A 14436-nucleotide genomic window follows, 5' to 3' on the forward strand; every position below is an offset into this window, starting at 1 on the left:
AGTTAGAGAGAGGTCTGCAACCGGGCCGGGGGGCTGAGAGAGGGGGAGATACCAGGGTCGAGGGGAGAGAGAAATTTTAATTGCGATTGTTTGGCCTGCTGATCCTAGGCAAATGACAAGGAGCCCCCAAGCAGCCTCAAACACGGATATTTGAAAGGCAGAGAAGGCTGGGGGATGGTTTGGCTTCGCCCTCCCCTCTGAGGCTGTTTGAGGAGCAGTCTGCGGCGCTGACAAGCACGGGTTTTGGAGGCCATTGAAAAGTTTTGGGCCTAAATAGGGTAGGCAGCTTGGCTTAAGTGTTGCTATGGAATACCTGGCAACCGGCAACAATAGGCCTTTTAGAGAATCCAGGGCAAACAGCGACCGTGGTAATGGGGTGGGCTTAAGGGTCTCCTTGCCCGGCTGGGCCCCTCCTCTCCTCACAGAGGCCTGGGCGCTGGGCTATGTTCCGGAAATTCCCCGCACAAAGCCCCATTCAGTGGGAGGAGGGTCAATGCGTGTGCTTTTGGAGGGGGCGGCGGCGGGACTGGGGGGTAGGGAGCGGCGGGGGAGGGGGTACAGGCGAAGGAGTTTACTGCCAAAAAAAAAAAAACCTCCCTCAAGCCTCTTTCTTCTCGCCAAGACTAAAAGAGGCACAGAAAGTGCTAAGTTTGTAAAAGAGGCTGAAAAGGTTCAGAAAAGTAGCATAAAAGGGCCGGGGAACGCCCCGTGAATTTTGAACAGAGAGCAGAAAAGAGACCCTAAAAAGCAATTAGTGATGCTGCTTGTAAATGGAGGCGGCGCGCGGGGGTGGGAGCTGAGGGCTGGAGGTAGGTGCGGAGGGGGTAAGAGGCTGGGGGGCGGGGGTGGTGTGCAGGGAGCAGGTGAGGAGAAGGGGTGAGGCGTGGGATGGGTGAGGGGCCAGGGAGGCCGGGGAGTCGTGGAGGGGTGGACAGCGGCGAGCCCTCCGCCCCAGCCAGTCCTGGCTCTAATTGCATGCCTTCAGGCTGCTCTCTGCTGGGGCTGTGCGGCTCAGACTTTGTCCCCTGGTTCCAGCAGCCCCCCCAAAAGGCCGTGGAGCCTGAGACGGTGACCGGCCTCCCGCCCTTCGGTCCGTGATGACCATGAAGGAATCCTCAAGTCTCTGAGAGGGTGGCTACCCGCATTCTCTTGGCAGCGGAGTGATGGCAGGGTGCTGGGGAGCTGGGTGTCTTCCTGAGTTCCGGGGCGGGGGTGGGGGAGGCTCGTGTGACAACCCGCGGAGCCCGGCAGAGCAGCCAGCAAATTAGCACTCTGCAAATCCCACGTGCCCGCGCTGCCTAACATCCGTGCTCCAACACCCTACTCCACCGCTCTGGAGATAATAATTTTATATTTCCAGCAGAATGTGCACAGTGACAATTATCTGTATTCCTACTGTGTCGCAGCATCAACGGATCATCAAGAGAATTATGTTCCAGTTGAAAGCAGATTTAAATAAACAGACACTAAATGGGAGCCAATAATAGATACACCAAAATAGTCCAGGCGAGAAAGCAGCCATTTAAATACAGGACTGTTTAGTGGAGAAGGTAAGAGGCGTCCAGACCCCAGGGTTTACAGTTCCCAGACTGCAGCTCAGCCCTGCTGATTCTTTCCAATGATCTCTAGGGTTCTGACCAGAGAGCCATCCTAAGCTGCTTCTTCCCTTTCCTTGCCTCCCTCTCTTATTCCTTTCTCCCCACCTCTCTCCTGTCCTTCCTCCTTCCCTTCCTCCTTCCTTCTCTCCCTTTCACTCCCTTCTTTTTTCAACAAACATTCATTATTCATTATCAACTAGCTGCCTTTGGGCACCTTTATCAAAATTATTAAGCACCACCCTTCTTGATTTCTGTGACCCTCTGCTCCAGATTCAAATTGGATCTTGTTGCCCCTGTATGGGGCAGGGGAGGAAGTTGTTAGCCCCTCAAGGAGAAAATCAAGCTCTTGTTTCCATAAGAAGGGAGAATGGAATGCTGAAGAGGCAAAATAATGAAGGTCCAGTATATATTCATTCAACCATCACATATTTATTAGAGGTTACTCTGTGTGCCAAGTGCTGTTCTAGGTCCTGGGAATTCAAAGTTCAAAGTGTAGGTCTGTCTCCTCAAAGAGCTTCCAACCTTGCAAAGAAAAGATAACCAGGCCATTGGATGTGGGTGGGTGTCACATACACTGGGAGCCCCAGAGAAGGACCCTGCCAGAGTGAGGCGAAGGAGACTTCAAGAGGAGCCAGCTGTGACTCAAAGGCTGAGAAACAGAACACGTTTCACTGGGCAGAAACCTAGCCAGGGGACATTCCTAGCAGAGGCAAGGGGTTGTGCAAGGGCAGAGAAACAAGAGAAGAGTTGGTGCGTCAGGAGCTTGCAAGTCCTTCAGCAAGAGTAGCTTCAGGATCCGGAAGACCAACAGGGAAGGCAGTCAAGAGGGCTGGGACGGGGAGGTGTGGGGGAAGGAATCGGCGACAACATAAAGGCTGGCTCTGTCTACTCTTGAGGTTGGGGTGATGAGCAGAAACCTCATTTCTGCTGGCCTCTTACTTCCCTTCGTGGGGACTTCTGTTAGCGTTACTCTCCTGGCTCCTCTGTCCCTTCCCTCACTCCTGTCCAGGCCCGAGGAGTTGGGCTTCATTTCTCTTCTGTCCTGGATAGAGCAGTCCCTCTGATGTATTCCCAGCCACCTGTAATAGAAGTCTGTCCTTACACAGAGAGACCTAATTGTGGGTGTTCAGCTGTTAGGCAATCTAATTCTGGGGTATAGGGTTAGGGAGCTATTGTTTCCCCAAACCTAAGCCTGGTTTTGACTGTATTTTCATTAATAAAACTGCTGTTTTGATCTCTGTCCATTTTTGACTCCTTTCAAGTGAGCACTGCTTTTTAAACCCTTGAAATGTCCAGGCAAACTACAGAGGTTAGGAAGGGGACCATTGGAGGAGGGTGAGCATGGGGACAAATGGCATGAGGAGGCTTTTGTGTTAAAAGTGTCGCTTGAGAGCAGTCCTCCTGGGTTCTCTTATCCCCCTGCTGTCCACCTGGATAACCCTTCCTAGTAAAATCTCTTGCTTTGGAAAAAAAAAAATGTTGCTTTGGCAGTTGGGCAGAGGATGGATTGGAGAGGGTAGATTTAGAAGAGAGATTTAGAAGGAAAGGGATGGTAAAGATTGTTTTTTAAAAAAAAAACTGAACTACAAATGTATTTATATATTTAATAATTATATTTTCCAGAGATCAAACCGGGTCTCCTGAATTGTGGGCAGATTCATTACCATCTGAGCCACCAAGGAAGCCCTAGTCACTCGGTCATGTCTGACTCTTTGCGACCCCATGTACTGTAGCCCACCAGGTCCCTCTGTCCATGGGATTCTTCAGGCATGAGATGTAGGCGTTGCAATGCAGGAGAGGCAAGAGTCACAGGCTTGATCCCTTGGTTGGGAAGATCACCCAGAGTAGGAAATGGCAACTCACTTTAGTATTCTTGCCTGGAAAATTACATGGACAGAGGAGCCTGGTGGGCTACAGCCCATAGGGTCACAGAGAGTCAGACATGACCGAGTGACTAGGGCTTCCTTGGTGGCTCAGATGTGGCAAAGAGTCAGACATGACTGACCATGAACACACACACTCAAGTAATCAGCCATATCCCAATACAACTGCTAAGTCACTTCAGTCATTTCCGACTGTGTGATCCCATAGATGGCAGCCCACCAGGCTCCGCCGTCCCTGGGATTCTCCAGGCAAGAACTCTGGAATGGGTTGCCATTGCCTTCTCCATCCCAATACAAAGTAGAAGTTAAAAAAAGACATGAATATATTGTTTTATGTTTTATTTTAATGAAAATACTTAAAATTACAAAACATGATGCTTCATTTTAAATTTGTAATAGAATTCAACACTAGAGAAAATATAGCTAAAATGAAAGATTCAACAATCTTGAATTGGGTTCTTTATGACATAGGGGTTGTTTGTACACATAGAAGAGAGGATAAATGTGATATACATGACATTTGTAAATTCACTTAGAAAGACAAGAGATGATGAAGATGTTAACTAGGAAGACAGTGGCAGTGGATGATTTGAGTGGAGATAGAGAAGGGATGTGGAGGGAGAGACAGTCTGAAGATAGAATTAATAGTAGTTGGGGGCTGATTGGATGTGAGGGTAAGGAAGAATCTGGGCTTCTGGTTAGTCAATGGGATTCTCATTTGCTGGGATAAGGAATGGAGTTGAAGTGCAATGGACAGAGAGCATAATAATGAGCTTATTTTGTGACATACTGACCCCAGGACACAGGGAAGTCTGTTAGGGAGTTAGATATACAGGTCCGCAACTCTAAAAAAAATAATCTGGTTGGATTTAGAAATGCATCTAGAAATAATTATTGAAGCACAAGGATAAGAAAAGTTGCTAAGAGAAAAGGTATGGAATGAGGCAAAGAGAAGTGTGTGGAGGCAAACCAATGTTTAAGGCAAGTTTGATGAAAACATATTGAGTTATACCTGAGAATTAAGGGGGACTATTATTTATGCCTCCTGTTATTGGCATCTGATGTTACTTGAGAATGTAAGCTATCACATAATGTACCTTCCAGAAAGCCCCCCAAACCACTTTTTTTGTTGTTGTTGTTTACTAAGGGTTCAAGCTGCTATATGCTAGGTAGCCATCATTGTACCCATTTATCTGTATATCTCACACATATATAGCATATATAAAAGCTAATATTTACTGAACATTATGATGTATCATCTTTGATACTTTGCTAAACTTTTTACACACACTTTTACTAGGCAGGTATAGTCAGCTTTGTTTTGAGGAAACTGAGGCTCAGAGCAGTCTGGCAGTTCTAACTTTGAAACCAGAACTGTCGAACTACAAAGCTCAGGCTCTGACCATAGGTCACGTGGCTTATCTTTATCAAACAAGATGCCATATGAGTTGAAGTCTTTAAGAGTTTACTACCTGGCCACCTTCCTCAAGAAGAAGGCTAACAAAAACGTAAAATTAGCTTGAATCCTGCAACTTGTTTATTGAACAATGTTAAGTGCTGTGAAACTCAGTTTTCCTCATTGGTGGTATGAATGTGTAATACTTCCTTCACAGGTATATTTCTCCGTTCTACCCTGTGGGAAGCCATATTATAGAAAGCTCAGTGACTAAGATAGATGCCCACATTGCAGAAATGTTTCTTTTCCCTCTAACTTTAACAGAAAAAAAATCCAAAACACAACAAACCAAGCTCTAAAAGGTGCTGAAAATAAGAAAAACATCAAGAAAACATCAACAATATAGAACATTTATTTAAATATCATAATAAGAGAAGTAGCATAACTGTGAAAAGGCTCTTGTTTGTAAATATTAGAAAGAAAAATCTAACAAAGAAAATTATGTGACAATACTTAAGCTTTGATATGAGAGTTAAATGTGTTTCCTTGTTAGAAAACTAAAATGAGATCAAGATTAGACTTACTAGTTCCTATTTAGTATTTTCTCCTGTTTGTATTTACTATCACTTTGTAGCTGTACATTCTTGTAACTTAAAGGTCTCTGTCAGAATAAATAATCTGCTTCCTTAATTCATCTGCCCAGGAGTACTTAAAGTCAAAGAAAATGAGATTAAATTATCTGGATTCAGAATTCAATCATTTTGTCTTTATGGGAAAATGTCTCATCCTTCTTGTAATAAAAGTAATAAAAAGTATCCATATTTTTAATAACAGATTTTCAGGACCACAGACAGCTCTATTTTTTTTCATCAAATATTTCATGCTCAAAAGTAAAATTACACATGCATTCTACTTATATATTCTTTATTTTTATATTATATTTTTACTCCAAAAAAGAAGACTTGTTTGGGAGTGCTAGGTTTTTAGTTAATTTTGTCCACTTAAAAGTGGACAAAATAATTTTGGATATTCCATTCTCAATTTTAATTGCTCACTTGATGTTACTTAGTAATAAGTGATACCAAGTTTACCAAGACCTGTTTTTCTCACATTCTTCCCACAAAATATCCTTGATACTTTAAGACAGAATTTTCTCTATCTGATGTTGAATGTGTGCTTAAAAGGGAGACATAGGGGAAATCAGATTAGGATTACCTTTCCCTTCAACTTTCATTTAGAGTAAGGGAGATTAAAGATGCATAAATGCTACTTAAACTCACTTCTGTACTGGAGTTTCTCCATGAGTGTAAAGCGGGGTGGGGGAGGGTTTGCAGAACTCTTGGATGGAAAATTCAGGATGGGATTAAGAAGCACAGAAAAATGTGACCAAAGAAAGTCAAAAGGCAGTTGGAAGCAGTTAGGTATAATGAACAGTATCATTTAATCCAAACTCTTTCAGTTGATATGAAAGAAATCCAAATCAAATCCAAATAAAAGAGAAATTGTTGGCTATATATGGAAAAGTAGAGGAGTATGCAATTCAGGAACACTTGTATCCAAGTGCTCATATTACATATTGTCAGAATTCTTTTACTCCCATCTCTCTTACTGGCTTTTCTCTGCATTGGTCCACTCTCAGGAAGGTTATTACCTCACGCTAGCAAGGTGAACACCACTAGTTCCAGGCCTACATTCTACCAGCATAGCAACTCCCAAAAAAGATTTCAGCAAAAAACCTGGCCTGTTTTCACTGACCAGTCATTGTGGTCAGGGGATGGAATACACCGATTGATTAAGCCTGGGTCATTGCTAACTCCTGGAGCTACAGACTGAATCAGATCCAGAAGAACCGTGTGAACTAAGAGGAGGAGGGAAGAAGGTCTCCAAAAGAACCATAGGGGGAATGTAGGATAGGCAGGCAAAACAATAAGAGGCCTTTTTTCATTTGACAGTGCTGTCATAACAAAGTACCACAAGCTGGGTGGTTTAAACATCGAAAATGTCTGTTCTGGAGGCTGGATGTCTAAAATCAGTGTCAGTGGGGTCACTGCCTTCTAGGGCTGTGAGGAGCAGCTGTTCCAGGTCCCTCTCCTTGGCTTGTAGATGGCTGTCTTCATGTTCACCTGTATTTCTGTTGTGTCTAGATTTCTTCTTCTTATAACAGCACCATAATGGATTAGAACACACTAAAATGACTTCATTTTATCTTGATCACCTCTCTAATGACCCTGTCTCCAATGGTCACATGCTGAGGTACTGGGAGTTAGGACTTCAATATACCTCTTCCGAGGGGAACACAATCCAACACGTAACATGCCTCTATACAAGATGTGCTTTATTTCCTGGTCTAAATAGTCTCTGTTCTTAATTATTCATTTGACTGAGTCATGTCTTAGCTGGAGCACGCAGAATCTTTGCTGTGTCCGGTGGGATCTTTTGCTGTGGCTCACGGGCTTCCTAGCTGTGGTGAGTGGGCTGGGTTGCTCCACAGCGTGCGGAATCTTAGTTCCCAAAGTGAAAGTGAAGTCGCTCAGTTATGTCCGACTCTTTGTGACCCCATGGACTGTAGCCTGCACCAGGCTTCTCCGTCCATGGGATTTTCCAGGCAAGAGCACTGGGGTGGGTCGCCATTTCCTTCTTCAGGGAATCTTTCTGACCCAGGGATTGAACCCGGGTCTCCCGCATTACGGGCAGACGCTTTACCCTCTGAGCCACCAGAGAAGCTTAGTTCCCAATCAGGGATCAAACCCAGGTACCCTGCATCACAGGGTGGATTCTTAACCACTGGACCACCAGGAAAGTCAGTCTCTGCGCTTTTGATTTAACCCTTTATTATAGGAAATGCCTTTCATTTAGAAAGCCACGATGTATACTGAGTATATTGTATGTGTACATATGATGTATACTAAGGGTATTATATGTGTGTATGAGTGAAAGGAGGTGTGTGGGGTCAGGTAGCTTATTTCTTGTTTTGACTTGCTGTATCACAGGAGTTACATCTGGACCTGATGAAGAGGATTGCATATGACCCAGCAGTTAGGACTTGGAGCTGGATGTGGCAGATGGCTGAGGCTTTGGGTTGCCCTGTGGAGTGGCATGCATGTGTTCTGTATAGGGAAGACCTTTGATGATTGTTGTGTAAAGTTGTTACATTTACCTGCCCAGCATCTTTTTCTGTTGTTTGTTTTTACTGCTGAAATGTCTCCTGCTGATGTGATGGTTAATTAACTTGTCCTGTATTCCCCACCGCAGAGGTACTCATCACCCAGGCTGCCCATCAGAATACACCTTTCCCAAATAAGGCCAATCATGTCTGTATTTAGAGGTTTACATGAATACGGAGAGGTGGGGTGGTTTCTTTTGTAATGTCCTGTGTTAAAAACCTAGCATGGAGTTGGGGAGAGCCATCTTTACTGTGAAATAAAATGAACATACCAAGAGCAAAGCCCAAACAGTGGCAAACAGAGGTGATAGATCCAGTGAGGCAGAGTCCTGCTGTTATTTAAGTCCCTGGATGCAGTCATGTCTGAAATTAATGTCACCCTTTGGACTTGCCAGTTAGGATGACCAAATAAATTCCCTCTTTTTCTTGACTAGCTCAGATGCGGTTTTGTCACTAGCAATGGAATGCATCTTCAACTGCCTTAATGCTGGAGTTGGGACTCGAAACCAGGTCTTCTCATCCCAATTTAGGGCTCTTTTCTTCATCCCATGATAGTTTATGATATAGTGTTCATTTAAAATTGATAAAATACAAAAAAAAATAAAATAAAATAAAATTGATAAAATACAAACTGTGAAATGTGACAGAGATACTAGCCAGGTATCAGACCAATATTTGCAGAAAAATGAGAACAGCTCTCTTCTAGAGAGGTGGAACTGTATGGCCCTGCAGAATTGGTAGAAAGTCTAACTATAGAGATGGGACTAGAATACTCAGGTGCCAGCACATTAAGTCACTAGCTTCCTGCTGAGCCCCATGGATACATGTGATCAAAATCTTGTAATCATATTAGCAGACTGGCATCAAATAGCCAAGAGGCATGGAGTCAGAGGAGCCATGAGCCTGCCTTGAGATTGATACACTAGCAAAAATTAAGATTCTATACTCTAGCTGTCTAAGTTCAGTGGCAATGTCATTTGCTAGCTGTTTGAATTTGGGCAAATTGATTAACCTTTCTGAGACTCGGTTTCTTTGTACATAAAATAGCACCTTCCTTACTGGGTTGTAGTAAAGATTAAAAGGGTTCCCTGGTGGCTCTGGATGGTAAATAATTCGCCTGCAATGTAGGAGACATGGGTTTGATCGCTGGGTCAGGAAGATCCTCTGGAGTAGGAAATGGCAACCCATTCCTGTATTTTTGCCAGAGAAATCCCACGAACAGAGGAGCCTGCTGGGCTGCAGTTCATGGGGTTGCAAAGAGTTGGACACGACTGAGTGACTAAGCATGCACAAAGTTTAAAAAGATATCTTAGTATTTCACGTATAGTGCTTGGTTCAGGTTAAGACACATGGTAAGAGCTCAATTTGTATTTATTTTTGTTAGGAATAAGATCTTTTTTTACTATTGGCTAGAATAAACAATTGGATATGCCAACCGGCGTTCCAAGAACATCATTAGAGAGAAAGAACTACTGAAGTCCAAGGTGGATGACAGTGGCCAGGTATGTCAGTCCTGCAGGTCTATGAAGGGAGAAAGGGAATGAAGGAGGATTGGAGCAAAGATGGCCTGAGAGAGGAGCTCTGACTGGGCAGAGCCCTGGCTAGGAGCAGCGTGGGGAGAGTGTAGCCTCCCTGAGAATGCTGCTGCATGGCATCTGGGGTGCAGATAGGGTCATCAACCAGCCCCCCTCCTCAGGAGTTTCTCTCTTAAAGGAGGATCTGAGCAAGTCACTCCCCTGACTGCCTGCCACTCCTGGGAGCATTTTGCTGGGAGGGCTTCCGCCCTCATGGTTTCCCCAAGACACTTAGCAACCAACCCAAACAGGCAACAACAGGGGTACAGCCAGCCCTATTTCTTTCTGACCACTTTTATCATTTTCCTGGTGGAAGCCAATAGTAATCATTTTTTGCCCGTTTTAATTTAATTTAATAATATTATAATTATTATTATTGTTACCATTTACCTCCTAACTGTTTTCTCTTCCTCCATTATGGACCCTTATTCCTCTGTTCTCCGCACAGACCTAGAGCTTTCTTTATGACATGTCAGATAATGGTGTCCTTTAATCAAAACCCTCAAATAGCGTCCATTTCACTCTGAAAGCTCCTCAAGCTGGCCTGAGCCTGGCGCTGTTTGACCTCTCATTACCCTGGGACCTCCGTCCTTCCTCCTTCACTCCTGCCCTCACAGCTCCAGCTGCCTTTGCCTCTTTCCTATTCCTTGGTCAAGCCAGGCAAGCACTGAGCTGGGGACCACTACTTCTTCCTCCATCTGAAATGCAGATTCACGCTGTCACCTCCCTCTGAACCTTTCTGAAATGCCACCTTTCAGGGAAGCCTCCCCAGATGACCTGGTCTAAAATTGCAACTTCACTGTCTCCTGAAAATCCTTTCTAGCTTCTCCATAGCACTTACAACCATCAAACATACAGTATCTTTTCACTTGTTTTGTGGATTGTCTATTTTTCCTACTAGAGTGTAAGCGCTATAGGGGCAGGGATTGGGGGTCTATTTTTTCCACTATGTGATTTTTGTTGAACAAACAAATAAATTTTGTGAAAAGCATCAGAAGCAATGGAGGTATAATAAAAAACTCGGGTCTCTTCTGGTAAATGGAAAAAGCACAGAATTTAGAGCCAGTGAGGCTAGTCTGGGTCTAGTTTCATCCCTTAACTAATTGTCAGACTTTGAAAAAGTCACTTACCCTTTGTGAGCACTAGTTTCCACATCTGCAGGTTGGTTATAACAATATACATCTCCCTAACCGTGGAAGTTATTGACTACAGGAGAACAGACAGCACGGGTGTTTTTCTTATTGTTTCTATGGCCTGAAAGACAGTGGAAGTGTGGTGGCTGGCATGCTAAGGTGTGTGTGCACGCTCAGTCACTCAGTTATGTCTGACTCTTTGAGACCCCCTGGACTATAGCCCATGAGGCTCCTTTGTCCATGGGATTTCCCAGGCAAGAATACTGGAGTGGGTTTCCATTTCCTACTCTAGGGGATCTTCCTGACCCAGGGGTCAAATGTGCATCTCCTGCATTGCAGGTGGATTCTTTGCCACTGAGCTACCAGGGAAATACATGCTAAGGCATGGAAGTCATTTACAGTTCCTTCCTCCAGCGACATGTAGGGATTCCCTGGTGGCTGAAATGGTCAAGAATCTGCTTACAATGCAGTTCAATTCCTGGGTTCAAATACTGTGTTGGGAAGACCCCCTGGAGAAGGGAAGGGCAACCCACTCCAGTATTCTTGCCTGGAGAATCCCATGGACAGAGGAGCCTGGCAGACTACAGTCCATGGGGTTACACAGAGTCGGACACAACTAAGCGACTAACATTTTCACTTTCCGGTGATATGTGACATTTTGGGTTGGTTATTATTAATCAAAGGCTGGGTCTTTGTCCCAGCCCTATACTCTTTCACTCTGTCCCCCAAAGCAAGGATCTGGGCCTCAGTTTATTTATTTGTAAAAAGAGGTGATGAAATTTACCACACCTAGCTTGGAGTTTGGAGGAATGAGGATCAAATGAAATAATTTGTGAAATCCCTTTGAAAACTGGAAATATCTATATAGACACAAATGCTTCATGATGGTTGGTGACAGGGTTTCATGTGTCTGATTCTAGAATTCCCAGCTGGAGTGAAAAAGGAACCTGAGAAGAGGAATCTTTACTAATAACATTTCCATATGTTCATCTCTGCCAACACAACACCATCTTCAACTCAACCATACAACAGACTCTCCTTTGGGGTCTGCTGGTTGTCTGAAAAGCACAGATTTCATCTGACATTTGTATTTGTCTTTTTTTCAACCTTTAGAAAATCTGTTAGACCTGACCTAATTTGGAGGGGGTGGTATGTATTCATGTCTGGGATACTCTCTGATTGTCTTAAGTGGAATATATTATGAAGGAATAGTCAGGATGGAGGAAATTTTGCTTGAAGTAATGCTATCTTGAGTTAGGTTTTCACATTAGTCAGTGAATTCACACATAGTTATAAAAAAGAATGTACTTTTCCATCCCTTTATTTAAAAGCTATACAGTTTTATGGCTCTAATTAACTTCTGGGTGCTGATACCTTTGTTTGTAGAAAGCCTATCCTTCTTGCCATCACAGCTTGCTGCCCCAAATGGACATAAACAGGGCACTGTCATATATACATGAAAAAAAGATGACCTACATACGTGATGTTACAGTAGGGTATTAAAACTACAATTCCAGCCATTTCTCCCAATTAAGGCTAACTCATCTGTGATTTCAGCCTCCCATTTGAAATAAAAGTCTGACGGTAATTGGAGCACAGAGCTATTCACCACTGTACTTCAATCTGGAAATAATTGTCTTTGTTCAATTAGGAATCTGCATTTTCATGCCAGTCTTCACAGATTATCTTGAATGGAGAATGCACTCTGATTAAGAGCTATCCTTGGAATGAAAAAAAGCAGCCTGAAGTCCTCATCTTCTTGTTGGGTTTAACATGTTTTCTCCTAGCATACTGAGAATGATATCATACAGTGATTTTCTAGATGGATTTACTATAACAAAAACCTCCTAGGGAATTCATATCTAGTTTTTTAAAAATTTCAAGAACTCTTAGAGATGATTCTCTATAGAGTTGGGCTTGAAAAGGTATTAATTTGTCTGAAAAGTGAAAAAGTGAAAGTGAAGTTGCTCAGCCATTTCCTACTCTTTGCAACCCCATGGACTGTAGCCTGCCAGGTTCCTCTGTCCATGGGATTTCCCAGGCAAGAATACTGGAATGGGTTGCCATTTCATTCTCCAAGGGATCTTCCCAAACAAGGGATCGAACCCAGGTCTCCTGCATTGCAGGCAGACTCTACCATCTGAGCCATCAGGGAATCCCTAATTTGTCTGAGACCTTCAGTTAATTTGTCATATTATAATAATCAGATTTCCTATGAAATAAAATCTGACTGCTGTCTATTTTTGTCTTTTATAGAACCACCCACTCTCTTAGGTGCTTTTAAAATACAGACTAATATATAACTTATAAAAAACTTTGAGAATCTTTAATTCCATTATCCCCATTTAACAGATGAGAACAATAAAGATCATAGAGCTTATGTGATTCCCCCTACTCCCCCCATCAACAATGTCACTCAGTAACTTATTGGTAAAACCAAGAGTCAACTGTGGGTCTGGTTGGCTTTAAAACCTCTAGCACTTTTTTCTTACTAATTTAATACAGCCAAAGGAAAATTGTAAGAAGCATTCCTTTAAAAAATAATAAGATTCTATCTGCCTTGCAATGCAAAGGACACTGATTTCCATCCCTGGTCCGGGAAGATCCAATATGCCATGGAGCTACTAAATCCATGTGCCACAACTACTGGCCCAGTGCACCACAGCCCGTGAGACACAGCTGCTGAGCCTACGAGCTGCAACTACTGAAGCCCGAGTGCCGTGAGCCCACGTTCCGTAGTAAGAGAAACCACTGCAATGAGAGGCCTGCACCCTGCAACTAGAGAAAGCTCCCAGACAGCGACAAAACCCGCCACAGCCAGATAAATAAACAAATAAATCTTTTTTAAAAATGATAAGATTCTGATAGCTAGAACTATGAAAACACCAACACATCAGATGTCTTTGCTATACATCATCCTGCTCCAATAATTTTGAAAGCACCTATATCCAGCCGTTCTGGATGAAAATAAAAGACTGACAACTATGAAACCATTTTAGCACGATGACAACTTTTACAAATAATGTGAGCTACTATCCATATCATGACCTCATTTAATCCTTTCTCCAAGTTGGATTTCTTTACAAACTAGACCATGTCTTTTCCATTTTTGGATCCCTTCAACCAAACATACTTATTAAAGGAGAAAATGGATGCATCATCCTTCCTCCCTCTATCTCTCTCTCTCTCTTTTTTTTTAAACAGGGGAAAGCACAAACTCAGTACCCCACTACCACAAATTATGCAGTGTGTTTTCCACCTTTGGGGACATCGCAGGGTTTAGCACCTCCAGAGTGCAATGAATAAGCTTTGTCCTGGGAAAACCACCTTTGTGATCATGGTATCTTTCCTGCCAGATAAGTACTGAATCACTCTCTTGATAATTCCAAGAGGCGAGCAGGGTGTATGGAATCCATATAGTATGGATATATTGTGTGTGTGTGTTTAACATATACATACAAGTCAAAAACCCCTGTGTAAGTATAAGATGTAGAACTCTGGCCAAACCTTTCATTATCCCCTTTGGAAACATTATACAGGTATTGTAAATCTCCACCTTTGAAGTAAAGTAATTCCTTCTCTTTAATAATACTCTGGTAAACGTACCCAGGAGTGTTACCCATTCTTCTCTGTCTTTGACCGTGCCGTTTCATAATGATGAGGAGAAGAAAAGACTTATTTAAGCACCT

General features: G+C 43.2%; 1 non-coding gene across 1 annotated transcript; it reads right to left on the bottom strand.

Moving 5' to 3' along the window:
* Positions 1-13948: 13948 nt before the first annotated feature.
* On the bottom strand, positions 13949-14111 carry LOC136156525 (U1 spliceosomal RNA). Its single transcript, XR_010661064.1, has one exon. It is a non-coding gene; the product is annotated as a U1 spliceosomal RNA (small nuclear RNA).
* Between the last annotated feature and the right edge of the window lie 325 nt (positions 14112-14436).

Source organism: Muntiacus reevesi, chromosome 1, assembly GCF_963930625.1.
Source record: "Muntiacus reevesi chromosome 1, mMunRee1.1, whole genome shotgun sequence".
Lineage (NCBI taxonomy): Eukaryota > Metazoa > Chordata > Mammalia > Artiodactyla > Cervidae > Muntiacus > Muntiacus reevesi.